This window comes from Tupaia chinensis, unplaced genomic scaffold, assembly GCF_000334495.1.
Source record: "Tupaia chinensis unplaced genomic scaffold, TupChi_1.0 Scaffold139331_1, whole genome shotgun sequence".
Lineage (NCBI taxonomy): Eukaryota > Metazoa > Chordata > Mammalia > Scandentia > Tupaiidae > Tupaia > Tupaia belangeri.
In genome coordinates, this window is record NW_006199220.1 from 406545 (window position 1) to 426023 (window position 19479).

Genomic DNA, 19479 nt, shown 5'->3' on the forward strand with positions numbered 1-19479 from the left:
GGGGACTTGACCCGCTCAGTCAGCCATGTGAGATCCAGCCCCTTTAAACTCTGCATCACTGCCTGGCCCACCGTACTTTTTTTTTTTTAGGTTTTGGTAAAGGGTGCGTGTACACGACAGAGAGAGGGGAAGTGAGGAAGCACCCCAAGGCAGGATGGCTGTGCCTCAGTTCTTTCTCCTCCATTCTCCTTCCGAGACTTTGGGCACGCACATGCTCCTGGCATGATTCTCACGCCCTGGTCTGAGTCTCACTACACTGGAATCCCTTTTCCCTCCAGCCTTCTGGTCAGCCAGGATCACAGGTACCTGGGCATGACTGGAGTGTTTTGGTTCACCTGGGATCTGAGCCTAGGCCTCTGTGTGGTTCCAGGATCCCCCAGCTCCCTGTTGCCTCTGCCCCCCAAGGCTGGCACTGTTTCAGTTTTAAAGATCCAGATATACACAGTAATAGTATAACCTGTAACCATAATCCACATGGTAGTTTCCTATTATTTCTTTAAAAAATGATTTAATTTAATTAATATTATTATTTTTTTAAAATTTGACCAGAGAGGGACAGAGTGAGAGAGAGAGAGGGAAAGGAGAAAGTAGCCACCAGGTCTGGGACCCAAACCCGTCAGCCATGTGGGAGTCCAGCCTCAACTACCACCTGCTGGCCCCAGTTTCCTAATTCTTCCTATGTCTACCTGAATTTGGCACTCACAGTATTTGTCTTATTTTGGCTAGATTTCATCTTCAAGTAGTTTTTCAAAGAAACCTTCATGGGCATATTGTTCCCTGGTTTGCTTTGTGTTTGAACAGCGGTTTTGTTCAACAAGGTATCAGCGGATAATAGTTTCTTTCACTGGTGTTACTGCAGGCATGGCCTGCTCTTCTGTTTCGGGACACAAGAAGGCCGACCTGTTCTTTTTTCTTCCTTTGTATGTGACCTCCCTTTTTAACCTGACTACCTGGCAGATTCTTATTTATACTTGGAATTCCTAATCAGGATATATCTTGCTATTGAGCAACTATGCCAAATTTCCATAAAAACTCATTTTTTCTTTTGATCCCAGGTTCAGTTTTTTGTTCATGTTATCCATTATAGGAAGCATTTTCGTATTATGTATTTGAATTTTTCCACTTCGTTTGTTTAGTTCTTGACTTGGTGGATGCAGTCATTCCCAGACTGGCTCGTCCTTGTCTACCCGTTGTGCCTGTTAGCTTCTTGCTAATAGCTTAATCCCTTCCTTTGCTTCTACCTTCACTGCATTGTCTCATACACTCTACCTGTGATGACGATTGATTTACGGCCATGATCACTCTGCCTGATGATTTTTCAAATGCACGTATTAGCTTTATATGATCCTCAGTATGTATCTGTAGTTGGCAATTCCCCTTCTCTTTTACAAAATCTCATTTGGTTGTTTTACCCCCTCATCCTTGAGTTTCCGATGTTTCAATTCAGGATCACGAATAGTGGTTCTATGAGAATGGCGACTCTTCTTTCTGGAGGCAGAGAACATGGAGGCTAAGAGGGTCTACAATCTTCTAAGACAGCTCTTACCATGCACGGTTTTCCTTTTCATTTCCCTCAAAGCCACCGAGGCGCTGGGTGAATTCTGCCATCGCGTTTCTGGCTGGGTGGCACTGTCCAGTCTCGCTCCATCTGATGTGGTGTCTCGCCGAATTTGAGAACTGTTCCTTGTCCTCCTCAGCAGCAGTTTGAAGACCGAACCTTTCATGTGCTCCCTCTTTCTCTGCAGTCCGGGGAATTGGCAGGGAGAGGGAAGTATTTAGCTGAGGAGGTCCTGAGTATTCACGATGGAAAGTCTCACCGTGTGGTCTGATGCTTCACTCTTTCGGTCGGGAAGGTGAGTTTGCATTCCCACGGGGACTCTCTCCAACTTCCGCCCATTGTTCTGTGGTACGAAGACCCGGAGGCTTTCTAGCTCAGTCAACTCTGTGTCACCTTCTCCATTTCTCTATTTTTCCATCTGTGCCAGTCCTCACCTAGAATCGTAGTAAAGATTCTACCCACTTTGTTTCTCCTTCTGTGAAGAAGAGTTTCAGCGAGAATTTTTAGGAACTTTGCCAGATGGTGTTTTACTCGTTTCTTCCCTCTGTTCAAAACCTTATCTTTTCCACCTGGACTGTGAGTTTTGAAATTTGGATAAAGATAATGTTGATAATGTTTCTTTCTTTAGTTGCTGCCAAGTAAAAATGAGAAATATTTTTTCCTTTTGTTTGTTATTTTGTTAGTTATGGGAAAGAGAGGTTCTTTATTCAGGGTTATTCTCCTGTTTGAACATCGGTTTCCTTCGTTTTCTCATATATTGCGAGGCAGTGTCCAAGTGACGTGAAACCTGCAAGGCGACTCCAGGAAGCGTGGTGGGCAAATTCTGCCGGGTTTGGGGTGCAGTCTGTACTCTCTTATGGGCGTGTGAACCTGGGTAACCTGCCTGGGGTCCGGGTCCTCTTTAACAAAGGGAATGGCAGTCGTAATAACGATGACTTTTTCTTCGGATGGTTCTGGGTCCGGTAGAGAACATTTGTTAAAAAGGGCAGGTACACAGGAACGTTTATAGTTCACTCCTCAGCGTGCTACCAGAGCTGCACTGAAGTATCGAGGGGCTCCAATCGAGTTTTAAGTAGTCGTGTGACACGCTGCTGGTGTTGTAGGTGTTTACGAGAAGAAGAAAGTGAATCCGTAGACTGAAATGAGATACAGCAAGTGACCAGACTCACGCTGTTCTCACCGACTGTCGAAAGCTGCTTCAAGTTTCATTATTAATTGCTCTGTATCCTACAGCACGCAGGCCCTCTGAATTTAGAGGCTAGCTTTTGTTCTTTATGAGAAATTTCAGCTTCTGAATTTAGCTTCTTTTCATCTGTCTCTCCCTCCTTAAATAAATAATGCGAGTTGTGTGGGCGTGGAAGTCTCTCCGGCCCTGGAAAAGAAGTTTGTCCGCTGTGTTTTCTGTAAGAAATAGCAACTTTGCTGTAGAGAGGAGTGAAGATCAACAAGAGTTTGTCCAGTGTCATAACCTGACTGAAATATGCAAGAAGAGATTTCGCTGAATGCGGTACATGCAGGCCGGAGTGGGCGTGGCAGAGCCAGTGGGCAGGATTTGAGAACCACCCAAGGACCAGCCTGAGCGAAGGCTGACTTGCTCCAGATTATGGCTGGGAATCCCAGGACTATGAAAATGTCTGGTGATGATCTGCCTTACCCTTCATATGTAAGAGGGCTGCAGTTTTACAAAAAAGTAATAAAATAAAGTAATGGCTGTCCTGGACTGGCAGCGGCCACGCGGCTGTGCTGGGAATTCACTTGTTCTCTCCTTCAGCCCTAACAACTTCACTGCAAGGACTTACTCCTCACTGTGGCGAGGAGGGAGATGATCCCAGAATGGTCAAAAAACGTGCCGTTGTCAAGCCACCGAGCTCCTAAGTGTCACTCAGCTCTGGCTGGCTAGTGAGAACGTGTGACCTGGTGACTCGGATTACAGAATTCTTGTTTTCTGTTGTTATATACTGTTTCCCCATCCTCAATGTACAAGAAGTTATTTTCTTTACGCCACACTTTAAAATCTTTACTGAGATATAATCTATGTATCAGAATTTGTTCCTATTTAAGGTGTGCAACTTGATTTTTTCATTATATTTACGTAATTGGGCCACCAGCATCATCTGGTTAGAACGTTCCCATCGTATATGTAGAAACCTGAGAGAAATATGCAGAATGTACAAGCAGAGAAAAACAAGCAAACATAAGAACTGAAAGGCTAATTTAAGCCCATACTTACTGTACATTCAGGGGTTGGCCCCGTCTTTCTACTCTGGCTGGCTTTTAGATTTTTAAAAATATATAAGAAACCTGACTCTAAAAATCCTATGATCATAGCCTACAAGTGTGGGAGCCCTGGGATGCAAGTGCCTGACCCCCAATAGGTCCATACTTTTAACCTCACAGAGTAACGCCCTCTCCCCCTCCCTGCACTCCAGCCTTGCACTCTGGGAAACCTGTCCACCCGCGTTTCTCTGTTGCTGTTTTGCTGAAGGTTTCATAGACTTGAAATCCTCCTATGATGTTCCCTTTCCACCAGGCCTCCCTGTTTTACAGTGATTTTCTAGTGGTTACTAATAATAGTTATTTATTTTTTTACCACACATATGAAGTATACTTTAGAAACATTGGTTTCTTTGAGGTTTTGTGACAACCATATTTGTTATAAAATAATTTTCTAAAAATCTGTTCATCTTTTTCTTTAAATTGCCAGAGTGTGCATGCACTCATTAGAGTAAAAGAGAGAGGAGCCACCCTGTCATGGGGTGTGGCCACACAATTCATTTCTTCCATTTCTCCGTCTCCTTAGTTTTGGGGCACTGCATATTTTCCAGCGGCTGGGGTTGGATCTGAATCACAGCGGGCCATGCGTGACCGGCTCCTTGCCGCAGCGCTGAACCACCTTGCTAGGAAGCTGGGCCTCCCTATGTATTTATTTATTTATTTTTTTACCAGATGAGAAAATCTGACCTTAATAATCCTGTAATCACACCCAACAAGTGTAAAAGCGTGTGTGTCTGACCACAAAGTGGGTGTTTAGTCTCAACCTTAGAGCAATGAATTCTGCCAGACTTGTTGACTAGAATTATAATTATTTCTATGCAAATATGAATTAACCATTAAGATGTGGGCCAGAGGAGAAAATATAGGACAGATGTTCCAAGCAGGAATCACTTGTAAAGAAGCCACAGGGCTGAGTGGGCTTGGCCCTGCAGGGGCTTCTCTTTTCCCTAGAGCACACCCTTTCTTTACCTTCAATTGCATCTGTCTTTCCCCGGCTTCTCGAAGGCTTTGCTCAAGGGCTGCAGACCCTTCGGCTGTTCTAAGACTTTGGAAGAAGCAACTTGCCAGTCCTGTAGCAGGCTGAGGTAGCCAGGTGCCGGGTCAGGGCAGGTGCCCAGGAACATCAGTCTGAAGGTCCTTAAGACCCTTTCCTTACACAGTGAGGAAATGTGGCCTCATGTAGCTGCGAAGAGACGGGCAGTTGTCAAGTCTAGGCACGAAAGAGACGGCACGGCCAGCACTTCACAAGAGTTCGGCCATTCAGTCCTCAGCCCAGCCCAGTTGCTCGAACACCCTTGTAATAAAAATAGATGAGGGGCCAGCAGGCGGCATAGTGATTACGGAACCAGGCTCCCACACGGCAGAGCACGGTTTGAGTCCTGGGTACGTGTGTGTCCACACCCAAAACCCCAGGAGGAGAATGGGGGGAGAAGGGATTGCAGCATGACCATTCCCCCCGGAAGGTGACTTCCCACTTCCCCTTTCATTGTCTCTCTGGTGAGTGCACTCACCCTATGGCAAAACCTTAAAAAAAACGAAGAAAACAATGAGACGTGGTAAGTGGCACTCCTGAGTGGTGAGTGTGGTGTAAAACTGGACCCTCTCTATAGAGGTGTCTAGATACATGGACATACAGTGGGTTTTTTTTCTTTTCTTTTCTTTTTTTGGAGAGGTTTTTGCTATAGGGCATGTGCACTCACCAGACAGACAGAGAGAGAGAGACAGAAAGCAGGAAATCACCCCCCAGGGGGATGGCCACACCGCAATCCCTTCTCCGCCATTCTCCTGTCGGGATCTTGGGCACACATGTACACGCGCCCGACGTGAGTTTAAGACACCGGGTCCAGGACTCGAACAGCAGTCAACCATGTGGGAGTCCAGTGACATAGTCATTACGCTAACTGCTGGTCTCAGTGGTTTTTTTCTTAATTCAGACTCTGTTCCATTGTCTAATATAGATTAAGTGGTCAAATTTTGAGTATTACTTATAATATTGACATGGAATGTGAAGGCATTAATTTTATAACATTTCATATTAATTTAACAAAAGTAAATGTTTTAATACACTCTTTAATAGAACTACTTCATAATGTAGATATATAGTTGACAGTGAGGGACCAGGTGAGGGTCTGCCTGCCTTTCCTGGAGTACTTAAACCTAATTTATTATCTAATTATAGTAGTCAAACTGAAGCATCTACATATTTCAATAAAATGTATATGACTTTCTTTAGAAACCATAAAATCTTTAGTAACTGCTTTTAAGCATGTAATTTTTATTTAATTGCAATCACTATGCAACTAAATGACTTTTCTAATCTATTAAGTGTCTTTCCTACATGTAGAATATGGTGCTCTTTTGTATGAATTTATACGAATTGTGAATCTGTCTTATGCAGAGACTAATCTGTGTACATGTTATATGTATATGTAAAGTCTGAAGTTTAAAAAATATGAACGTGTTGGGACCAGAAGTTAGCGTAATGGCTATGTCGCTGGACTCCCACGTAGTCAACTGTGGTTCAAGTCCCGCACTCAGTGGCTTAAACTCACACCAGGTGCGTGTGCGTGCGTGCCCAAGATTCCGAGAGGAGAATGGAGGAGAAGGGATTGCGACGTGGCCATCCCCCCTGGGGGGTGATTTCTTGTTTTCTGTTTCTCTGTCTCTCTCTATCTTTCTGGTGAGCGCATGCACCCTATAGCAAAAGCCTCTCAAAAAAAATATATATGTATGTGTATATATATATAATATAATATATATATGTGTGTATATATATAATATAATATAATATATATGTATATATATGTATATATGTAAATGTCCATGACTGCACGCCTATCTTTAGTTTTTTTCCCTGTGTGTAAGTAGATAATTTGAGGTATTCTACTGATTTTCTTTTTTTTAATCAAAATTCATAATAAGTTGTACTTTACTCATTTTAATCACATAAGTAGCCGAACTGCTGTTCTTAGAGTTATTCTGTGACGGAAGAGGATCTATAGGAAAATACTTGGTCATGATCTGAAGCACTCCTCTTGAAATTTGAAACTGTATGTAAATTCAAAAGAAAATGTTGTTAATTTAACAATGAACTCTCCTGAGGTGAGTTTTAGTCTTTATGTTCATAAGCCTAGCTTCACTATTAGAAAGTGAACTGTTTGTGATAGTAATCATTGTAATCCCAGAGTGTGAGATCCTGGCAATGGTACCCAAAGATAGTTTCTGAAAGCATGAATGACTAGAATAGTGAGTAATTAACAAGTCCAGTGGTCTTAGGACTGTACGCAGTAATTCCATGAAGAGTACAAAGATTTCTCAAAACCTAAGAAAAAAAAAAACATAGATTAAGGAATGTCTTTGACCCTATTTCTCAAATTTGTTTTTACTCATTGAGTGGAAATTGGGATGGAGCAAGAGGATGTATTTTTAAGCAAATATTCTTTGTAGCTACACACTTGCAATGATTTTGTCATCTTATAAAATCCATTTATGGATGTATACACATGGATGATTTTCCTCTTGTCCTTCTTATATTGAAATTTAAATGACTTCTTCCTTTCCTGAAATTTGTTTTTACTCCCACATAGACCACTATAAATGTGGAAGCAGCCTGCATTCACCTTGTATTTTAGAAGCTTTCCTAAATCTATCACAGTTTCTTCATGATGCTGGGAATTGGATGCTTTTAGAGGTATCAAATTCTCACACAAATTCTCACACCTAGATGCGCCTTGAGCAACCCTTCAGAGCTGTGAGACAGTATATTCATGTTTCTTTATGCCAGTGAGTTTGAGATAGTTTATTGTGGCAGACCTAGAAAAGGAATCGTTCCATATAATACAAGTTATGAACAAATACACACTTTCCATTTGGGGGCTCACAGATAATTTTTGTCGCATTTTTCTGTAAGCATTTATATATAAAGACATTTTACATGGAAATACATTTGCTATGAAAATGAATCTAAATTTGTCTAACAGAATCATGGGCTTCGTGTATATTCTGTTTTACAAGACAATGCCAGACCACCTGGTGGTGTGGTGGTGAAAGTGGCTGGATTCGCCCATGGCCAATTGCATGGTTAGAGTCCTGGACCCAGTGGCTTTAAAATATACCCGGCATGAGTGTGTGCATGCCCAACATTTTGAAAGGGAAATGGAGAAGATATTATAGCATGACCATCTGCCACGTGGGGTGCTTTCTCACTTTCTCTGTCTCTCTTTGTTTCTCTCTGTCTCTCTCCAGTGAGCAAATGAGCACCTTAAGCAAATTTAAAACAAACAAAAAAAGCACCTTTGAGTTCCTAAAATGAATTGGTAGATTGATTGATTGTAGAGGGCATGTGTACTCAGAAGAGGGAGACAGAGGCGGAGAGGGAGAGGAGAAAGCCCCCCGCCCCATGTGGAATGGTCACTCTGCAGTCCCTTCTCCATTTTTCCTTTTGAGATTTTGAGCATGCACTCATGTATCCTTTCATGTTCTCAAGTCACCGGGTCTGGCACCTGGACACATAGTCAGCCATGTGGGATCTGAGTGCCTTAACCACCGGCCCAAGATGTTTTAAAATCTGCACTCTAGTCTGGTCACGGAGCATGGCAGTAATGCAGGACTCTGTGAGGCTGAAGCCACAAGGGATGATCCCAAGTGCATGTCCTGAGGTCTCCCTGGAGACGTGGCGTACAGATGTGCTTTTGATCTTTGCTGGCTGACGGTGGGAGCGCATTGCAGAATGAAGACTGCTGGAGTGACTCTCCCTTTCTTTCTTTCTATTTAAAGAAATTATTAAATAAGCGAAGAAAAACAGTTTACTTTCCAGACCAACTAGTTACCTAGTGGTTAAGGGAGCCAAATCCCACATGGCCATCAGTGGTTTGTGGCTCGGCCCCAGTGGCTTGAGAAACACGCCAGGTGCATGTGTCTGCATGTCCCGGATCCGGACAGGAAGAGAAATGGAGGAGACGGGATTGCAGCGCGACCACGTCCCTCTGAGGCAGCTTCCCCTCTGCTCCTCCCCTCTGTCTCTTTCTGGTGACACAGGTGCTCTCTGGCTTAAAAAAAAAAAAATAGCCTGTGAAAGTTTTAGTCACCTCATATTTTTGTTTTATTTATATTTTGTAATTCTCATATAGCTACAAGGATGAATTTTATTGGACATATAGTGGTAGCCTATGGTGTTTTGGTCCTTTAAATTTTCATGTCTATTCAAATTCTTTACTAGGTTTTTTTATTGATTTGATTTGTAGAAGATTTATTGTTATTCTCTCTGTATTAAATATGTGTTTTCAGGTATATATATTGTAAACATTTTTGATCAATCTAATGCTTTGTCTTTTTACAATCATAATAATATCTCTTGATGAATAAAACTTATTAATTTCAATGGGGCTTAATATTTACTGTTTTAGCTATACATCTTTGTATCCTATTTAAAAATAATTTTCTTACGTCAACGTCATTAATATATTTCCCAGTGAAGGAATAGCAAGAAGATATTTTCCTGTACAAGCTTAACTGCTTTTTATTTCATGTTTGGGACTGTGATCACTCTGGATTTGGTGTATGGTGTGAGATAGGGATGACAATAATTTTTCCCCTTTGTAAAGCTTCATTTAATTTATACAGTCTACTGTGAAGATAGTCCTTTCCTTTATGAAATTTTGTGGTACCCTAACTGTGACTCATGTGACTAGATATGTAGGTCTGTATGTAATCTTTATTGGCTTTTTCGTCTTACGCTAACATTGTTTTAATTACTGTAAAAGAGGACTTCAACATGTTCATGGAGAAAATAAAATTACAGCACAAGTTTTATTTTGATGCTTTTTTTGTGAAGTCCATGCATAGTTTTTCATAGTTTCCATTTTCCATGAACTTTTGGAAGACCTCCTCCCCCAATTACTGTCTTGCTATCTTTTAGAAAGTCTTTTAGCTCTTTTTACTTAAAATACATCCAGCTCATTAAGGTTCTTTACATTTAAATATCATTTCTATAATCAATTTGTGAATTTTCTCAATGATATTTACTGAAATTTAAATGGAATTGGATTGAGCCTCAAGATCACAAGGGGACTTAACCTCTTTATGACATTTTATCTTTGAATTCATGATGTAATCTTCCATTTATTAAAGGGACCAGCAGATGGCATAATGGTTATGTCACTGGACTCTCACGCAGTTGACCACAGTTCAAGTCCCAGACCTGGTGGCTTGAAATGCAAGTTCCTGAGAGGAGTCTAGAGGAGAAAAGATTGCGGTGTGCCCATCCCCTGGGGGTGATTTCTCACTTTCTGTCTCTCTGACTCTCTAGTAAGCACACACATCTTATCGTTAAAAACCTCTCAAAACAAACAAACAAACTTTTGCAGTTAAGGCTATAATTTCTTTCTGAGCCACTGTACTTGATGAGCTGAAATATGTCATGCTTTCAAAATCTTTGCTAGTTTCCAACTTCAGTTTCTTCTCTGACCCGTGATATTATCTATTATTCATTATAAGTTATCGAGTTTTCCTTTGGATGTTTATTTCTTGATCAATTCTACTGTGGTCAGGAAACATACTTCTATTATTTTAATTTTTCACATTTGCTGTCTCTTACGTTATGGCTCAGCAAATGGCCACTTTTGTTAAATTTTCTGGTTATACTCGAAAATAATGTGTATTCTACTGTTTAGATGTAGTACTTGGTGTATCTTAATTATGCAAATTTACTTTTATGGTTCATATTACTATATCTATTGATTTTGTGTGTGTGTGTGTGTGTATATATCTCTTAGGGGGGATGACCACACCACAATTCCTTCTCCTCCATTCTTTTCTCGGGATCTTGGGCACGCATGCACATGTGCCTGGCGTGAGTTTTAAGTCACCAGGCCCAGGACTCGACCTGCAGTTGACTATGTGGGAGTCCAGCGATGTAACTGTTATACCCTCTGCTGATTGCAGAGACTGTACATTCTCAGCTCATTCTTTTCCTCCCATGGCAGAGGTGTTCTGGGCTCACACCAGACAATCAAGGTCGTAGTCCACCTTTTCTTTGGTGAATCTGAATCCTGAACTGCAATATCTGTCATCTAAGAACTGTAAAATTACAGGAATCTCTGCTTATTTTTATAGCCTCTTAGCAGCTGCTTTCAGCTTGGTCTTGGCATTTCAAGCTGCACATGCACAGCTTGGAACCAGCAAATATCTGGAGGGGAAACTGCATGAAGAATGTTGGGCTCATTTCTCTGAGGCTTTCTCTTTTGCAGAAAATTGGGATCTTAGTTCTCCAAATCCTAGGTGCATCGAGTCATTTACAACTTGTTCAAACTAAAGTTCTTAACTCAACTTTTAGAGCTGTTTCCAATGACGAAGTCTGATACCAATGCTTTATGTAGTCACTGTACCTTGGATTATTTAGCTCAGTGGTAAACCTTCCTAAGGGTGGATGAAATGCTGTCTTTAAAATCTCCACCAATCTCCCACACTAGTAAGAATATTATGTATTTTATCAATAAATTAGAAGAATGTTTTTCCTTCTTAATCACTAAAGTTTCAGTGCTGTTAGCAGGATAACAGAAGAGAAAGATTTAATTTTTTTTTATTGTAGGAAATAATTGGATGCTTAATCCAAGTTCCTTGTTATAAACTGTGTGACTTATCCAAGTTACTTAACATGACTTTGTACAAAAAGAGTGTTAATACTCTGCAATGTTTGAATAAAAATTAAGTGGCATAATGTTTAGTAAGTGGTCTCAAAAATCAGTTGATTTCTTGGACTCTTTACACAGGTTAGTGATGCATATTTTCACTGAAATGGCCGGTCAGCATTCATTTTTTCCCAATAAGGGCAAGAAGGATAACAATCTTAGCCATTTGTGCAAAGTTTCAGTTTTGTAGATTACATGATATCAGTAATGCAAATGGCAGGAAAGCTGAAATTCCATGCAGCTTCCCGGTCTTCCAATTCCCCGGGTGCACTCCGGGGAATTGGGCATAAACCTGAAAGCACAACCCAGTAGAAAAGAAGTCTCTTTTTTGTCTCAGAGTTAGCAAAACATTTAGCTTTGTGAGAAATAAAAACTAACCGAAGGCTGTGCACAGAATCGTTTTCTCTCCTTGCATCAAACCACTCATGTCAAGAAGGAGAAATGCTCAGGAGAGCTGCCCCACCGTGGCTGAGTTCAGCTTCTTTTGATCCAACAAGGAGACTTTACAGCCTCAGAAAGACGGAGCCTGGCTGGAGAGTCCCAAAGACCTGAGCACAGGTCAGGCCTGTCATGGAAACAGACACAGTTCCTGCCCATCGACCTGGGCAGCAGGGAGGTGTCTCCTGCGGAGGCGGAAGGCTCACTTATCTCTGGAATCACTATCTTATTCCCTTCATGTGATTTATCATTATCGTCTCCATTCTTAGACTTTTGAAAACATGCTTCCCCCAGAGCTATTAAGGCAGAATCTTCAGGGCTTTGAATGGTTTTGTTCTTGAGAAAATAATCTTGGGAATTATGTAAATATAGCACTTGAAAAGAGTTAAAATCGTGTATGTGAGAAATAAAGTATTATGAAGGCATTTATATCTCTCCCTTTGTGGATTATAGTTAAATTTGAGGCATGAATAGAAAAAATGTAAATAAGCCTGTTCTGTACCAAGTAAGGAGATAAAAATGTTCGGTAGCACAGTCAGGACCCTCTCAATTTCATTTAGTGCAGAGAGTATTAAAATTAATTGAAACGCTGATATTACAATTTTCCTAAATAAAAAGAAATAGCATTAGAGAAAATGTTGAGAAAAACAACACTGCCTGGGAAACATCATTCACTTTGCATGATCTTCCACAGCAGATTAATGTCTTTCTAAGTTGAGTTTAATTTTCTGCTAGTCATAAATCTAAGTGCCCGACCACCTGGGCTATCCCTAGCAGACTTAGACATAAAGTGGCCGTTGTGGGCGCCTTCTCTCCGAGCTTCTAAAGGAAGTAGCAGAGGCAGATTTACAGCCTCGCCTGCCTCCCTTCACCCTTTCCAACGGCTAGAATGGACATTTGATTTTCTGGTTTGCTTGAAGCTGCCTGCCTCGTGATGAGGGGAGTTGTCAATGGAGAGCTTCCACTTACCTTTTGTCTCCCTACCAAAGAAATGAAATTTCTTTGCACAAACCTTGGAAGGCTCGCCCTTCATCAAAAGTTCAGCAAGTAGTCCATCTTGGAAGTAAGTATCTGATACTAGTTAAAGATCTTCCCACGTGCCCCCCACCTCCCCCCCCCAAAAAAAGGAAAACAAAACCAAAAAAACCTACACTGAAATGTACCATCAAAGGAAAGATTCCAGTGGCCTTACTTCCTAGAGTAGGATCTGCATGGATTGTGGAAAATGGGCTTTTAATACAGTTGCTTTCGCTTGTTTGCTTTGATTTATTGTCCCTGTATATCTTTAAGTGTCTTGAAAAGTTCACCAATTTGTTTATTTAAGGTAAAGCAAAATAATAACTTGTATCTTATAATGATTATCTTTTATCTTCACAGAAAAGTAAAGAAATAAGTTAGTAGATATACCAGAACACATTAGAAACTTTCACTAAGTCATGTTAGCTTGCAGATTTATCTTAGTATTTATTTTTTTTTTACATTTTAAAGCAGAATGTTATTATAGATGCAGCTTAAGCCTTTGTATACTCATTCCCACACCCTTCCCATTCCTTCCTCTGTTGAAATAAGCACTTCCTAAATGTGCTGTTTTTTATTTCTATGTATAAGTACACACATATATGTACACACATATTTCTTCATATATATGTATTTACTTCTATGTAACATAAGCATGTCTATGTACCTGTATGTATGTGTATGTAAGCAATACATGTGCTGTCTGTCCTCAGAATCCATAGAAAGAAGCCCTGTCGTATGCTTTTCCTGCTTTTGTTCAGCCATTTTAGTTGCTATGTAGGTTCCCTACAAATAAATATGCCACAGTTTATCTGTTCTTTTATACATTGTTTAACTAATTCTGTGATAAGCATTCTCTGACTAGCTTCTTGAGTGCACAGGGGCAGTTCTCTGGGGCAGGGCTGGGATGACTGGGATTAAGGACAGCCATGTCTTCATGGTTGCTATTTACCAGGAATTGTATCCATTTGGACTCCCACCACCAGCAGGTTAGACTGTTCATATGCTTGATGCCACTTGATATTATTACACAGCCTATGTATCATAGTGTACTCATTAGAGAAGTCACACAATTAAGTAAACAGCAGCTCTAGAAATGTTACAGATTGCGATGTTAGTCTCACAGTCCCAGTAAGTGTTTATCAGAAGACGTTGACGAAAGTTCACAGAATTAACAAGCACTGGCTCAGCCTCTGTGACATACCAGCAAGTGCACAGTGCATGGCAAAGCGGGGAGTCGTATTTTGTTTGCAGTTTGAGTCTCTGGCCTGGTGGGTCTGAGAACATGCAGCATTCATGCATGCACACATATGCAGGATCCCAGCTGAAGGACTGAGGAGGGGGATCGTGGTGTGACCGAGCCCCACACGGGTACATCTCGCGCTCTCCTGCTGTGCACATGCTGTGTCGTGAATGGGGAAACTGCCAAAAGTGTTTTGCTTATATAGACAGCAGTGCCACTTACCCCCAACCGCAAAACAAATATTACTTAAAAGCGCTCCGTACTTTACTTTCTGCTGCCGTGGAGCTGCTGTCTGGAGGAAAGGAAGGAGGTGAGCTTGTGACCCCAAGAGACTGAAGGACCTACCCCCACAATATAAGGGAAGTCACATGCGTCTAAGTCAGAGAGACCCCAGGAAAATCTAACGGTCTAACAGATGACACGAAATGACCAGAGGAACAAAAGAAAAGTAGTGGTAAAGAAAAATACGTAAAAGATTGAACAGGGCCACCAGACGGAGTAGTGGTTAAATCACTGGACTCCCACATGGCCAACCGTGGTTCGAGTGCGGGACCCAGTGTCTTGAACCTCATGCCAAGTGCGTGTGCATAGCTGCCCGAGACCCCAGGAAGAGATTTGGTGCTGGAGGAATTGCAGCATAGCCATCACGGGCTGGGGGTCGGGGCTGGTTTCTCTTTCTCGGTGTCTCTTTCTCCATTGAGCACATACACCCTAAGGCAAAAACCTCCACCAAAAAATATGATTGAACAAATAAGTAACTCCACCCTTAACCCATAGTCACAGACATTAACATAGTAAACTCTTATGCAAAGATTGCTGAATATTATATAATAATATGCCCTTGTGGAGAAGATATAAGTGAAATTTAGATGAGTCTAGCTTCCAAAGATTGTTTAAAGTGGTACAGAAAAGTTGAAAGGTAAATAAGTAAATATAATATGCTAAGCAGAATACAGTTGGCATAGCAATATTATTACGAGACAGAATTACATTTAAGACAGAGACATGAGGTTTGGAGAAAATTATGAAAACAATGAAAGAAAAATAGAAGACCTTACAACATGAACTTGTGTGCACACATTGTCTCCTGGACTTGACGCAGCGACAGCCGAAAGGTTTACAAGTCTAACCATAAGGGGGCCTTTTCATATATCTGTCCAAGAAGCTACATGGCTCAAGCATATGAATTAGTAAGCATTTAGATGACTTGCATATAACAAATACCATTGATTTCTATGGGGTCATAAATCTAAAGCATGAAGCTCATGCAATCTTTTTTATGCAAAAATAGATAAAGTAGCAAAAACAAGCAATGTGGTCGTGTGGGTCACATTTGCGGATGTAGAGTATGGTCATATTTTAGACACAGGTAAAGTATTTGAGCAAATTTAACCTATATTAAACACTCTCTAGCTCTCTTCATATGATGGGCATTTTCTAGACATGGGGGATGCCATGATAACTAAGACAGACAAGAACTCTTCCTCATGGATCTCACCGTTTGGTGGTTGCGACAAAAACAAACACGTACCTGTGTGAAATGCAGGCAGGTGACTGGAAGCTCCGTGTAGAAAAGGAGAGGCGAGAGGAGTGCTGGCGGGGCGGGGAACTGCCTGATACTGGCACTGAGAGGCCCACCATGCAAGAAAGGCCGACCTGTGGCTGCAGACGTGCAGAAAGGCTCGGAAACGGGAGCGGAGAGGAGAAACACCCACTTCTCGACTTTGAGAAATGGGATAGGGGATCCTGCTGGGGTTGGGAAGGTCATGGGAGAAAACCCGGAAATTCCAGTTTCATGTGTTACTGTTTTCATTATCAACACACAAACGTTTCCAGCAAACTATGGAAACTGGTTTATTCGCTTTGAAAGGGTCTCCTATACCCTGTAATCTTCTGTATTTTAAACCTTAAAACAGAAAAAGATAAAACATCAAAAAATGCATCTTAAACCTCAGAAATACATAATTGGCTCTGTTAAAGGCCTTGACAGTGTGTATCTTTGAAAACACATTGTCCACTAAACCGTTAAAACACGTCCATGTGGGACCTGCCATTTCCCGGAAACATTCAATTTATAGTTCATCACTTGTGATCACCTACTCAGGGTCACTTTCCCTTTCAAACACTGAGGACTTCTGATAAGGGATCAAGGCCTAGGTCTCAATAGTTATGGCTTTACCCCCAGTCCCTTACATAACACTTGGTGTATTTTCGGCCCCCAGTTAACAGCTACGGAATAAACGGAGTGAACGAGAGAGTGCGAACGCAGTGATGCAGGTCGATGTGCCCGTGCTACAGTGTGCCCCCCCCCTGCAGTAGCAAGTAACTCATGTAAAGTGCAAGGTGGGTCATTAAGAAAGAGCTTTTCTGAGTTCACAATGTATCAGAAGAGAGGTTCATACTTTTCCTTTTTATTAATGTTTGTGGTTAATGAAATATTAAAACATCCTATGTTATTTTTTACTTACTCTTGAAAGTTAGAGAAAGCTAGTCTTTGAAAAACAGGCATGATTTACCTGGTATCTAAACGTATTTTATTTACAATTTATGCCTCAATCAGCATGTGACAAGACACGTTCTGTAATGACAACGATCTTGGTGCTACTGGTCCCTTGGCCTGTGGTGTCTGTGAAGCCATGGGCATGTTCTGACCCACAGCCTTCTCTTCCAGCAGCCAGGTCACGGCAAAGGGGATTCCCAGGCAGACTTCCTCTGCCTTATTATTTATTTTAGTGGCACGAGTGCTCTTGTTTTGCACCGACAGTGGATTTTCTAAAACCATTGCTGTGTAAGGGTCTCATTTTTTTTTTCTTCCTCATTCTTTGTCCACTTTATCAACACATCCTTCTGGTTCTACATTTCAGTTAGAATGTTTCAGCCGCTCCACCCGCTCCACCCTTCCCACCGCCAACACCCAGGTCAGAGCCGCCCACCCTTCCCACCGCCAACACCCTGGTCAGAGCGGCCCACCCTTCCCACCGCCAACACCCAGGTCAGAGCCGCCCACACCGCCAACACCCTGGTCAGAGCGGCCCACCCTTCCCACCGCCAACACCCAGGTCAGAGCCACCGTCTCCCCTCCTTGAGCTCGGAGTGCACTCCGCTGGCTTTGCCTGTCCACTCTTGCCCCTACCCTGTTCTTCGTCAAGAAGCACTTGAATCTTTTAAAATGCCACGTGCCAGCCTCTTGCTCCAAGCCCTGTACTGGTTCCCTGCCCGCTTAGGCTAGAATGCAGACTTCTCCACGTCCTACAGGGTCCGACACTGTCGGATCCTGGCTGCCGTTTCACCTGACTTCTGACCTTTTCTGTCCCAGTGTCTATGGTCCTTGTTTCTTTTGCCCAGAAATCTTTAAACTGAAATAATTTAACTAGCTTCTTCTCACCTTGTGCAAGTCCCACCTCATGCTACTCACTTGCAAGAGGACTTTCATGTCCTCTTTTCTAAAATAACTCTTGTTAAACATGCTACCGTTACCTTATCACTCCTGTAGTAAGGTAGTTTTACTTTGACCTTACCAAGGCACTGGGGCGTGGACACTGCCTGGATCTAGGAGCTACTCAGTGAAGACACCTTGAGCGTATTCTTTTCCCTGTCCATGATCACACCTCACAGCAGGTGGCGTTCATGCTGCTCCTTCCTTGTGCTATGTGGCATCGTTATTGCCCGTTGTCAAGCGTGTGCTCTGTCTCTAAGCGCACTGCAGACTTCTGGGAGGGCACAGGCCATCTGCTCCTTTGGCGCTTTGGAGATTTGCTGGGTTTCGCTACCTGCTGCTCACAGAACCCTGCTTGACGTCACTTTTTAGCCCACTGCCATGCTGTCCTGAAGTGTCTGCGGTATTTTAGAACCTTACCAGTGTTTAATGGCATTTGACTATTGCGTATTGGCAGAAGCAGTTGCTTTTAGGCAGTTTCTTAGGTCTTCAACTCAAATATTTTCCCTTCTAACAGATTCCCTGCTAGCATTTAAAGGAAATACTGCACAGTTCCAAGTTTTGCCTATAGTTTATTTATTAAGAGCATGGAAGAGAGTAAATCGTAATTAAAAAAAATAAGACTAGAAATACAAAGTGTGCGAAGGATCTGTTTTGTAACGGTGGGGATTGAGGATGGTGTCGTAGAGCCAGGTCTGCCTGGTTCAGACTTCAGCGTGTCATTCTGTGTGTTCACGGCCTGACCACATACAAAAAGGGGTGCTTTCTCGCTCCCTCTCTCTGCCCCTTTATGACAAGCATATGCCCCTGTATTAAAAAAAAAAATTAAAAACCTAACAAGCATATCTTTTGCAAAATTTTAATGAGAAAGTTGTTCTTTGTGGGACCAGCAGATAGCATAATGCTTACATTATGGTGCTTACCTTGCTGGACTCCCACATAGTTGACCATACTTTGAGTCCTCACGCTGGGTGTGTGTGCATGTGTGCCCAAGGACCCGAGAGGAGAATGGGGGAGAAGTTACTGTGGCGTGGTTATCCACCTAGGGGGTGATTTCTCACTTTCTGTCTCTCTGTCTCTCTCTATCTCTCCATCTCTCTCTGTCGCTCCAGTGAGTGCACATGTTCTATAGTAAAACAACTCTCAAAATAAATTTTTCTTTGATGATTTTAGTCTTTAAGTTGACAAATTTAATGCCAGAAAATTAAAAATATGCATTAAAACCAAAAAATAATATCAATTGCAATTTCAATATTAATGAACAAGGACATTTTCCAATCTAAATGAAAAACATAAATGTATTGAAAATAAATTATGTGAAAAACTAAACATTTACTATAAACTACGTTGCTTTTACATTTCTCTTTTGCTTCCATAAAAGATTATTCATGCAGGGCCAGCAGATGGCATAATGGTTATGTTGCTGGAGTCCCACATAGTCAATTGTGGTTCAAGTCCCAGAGCTGGCAGGTTGAAACTCATGCCAGCTGCATGTGTATGTGTGCCCTAAATCCTGAGAGGAGGATGGAGGAGAAGGGATTGTGGCCATCCCCCCAGGGGATGATTTCTCATTTTCTGGGCTCTGTGTGAGCACATGTGCCCCATAGCAAAACTCTCTAAAAAAAAAAAAAAAAAGGAGAATATTGTGCTTATTTTTTGTACCCAACTTTCTGTACTGAACATTTACAGACAATGCAGAATTTCTATGGGTAGAATTTTAGCAGAGTCATTTTTAAAACTCCAAGATAACTTTGATGTTTTAACTAACTTATCTTAAATTTATTTATTTATTTATTTTTAAAATAAGTGAGTCTTTGTGAGTCTT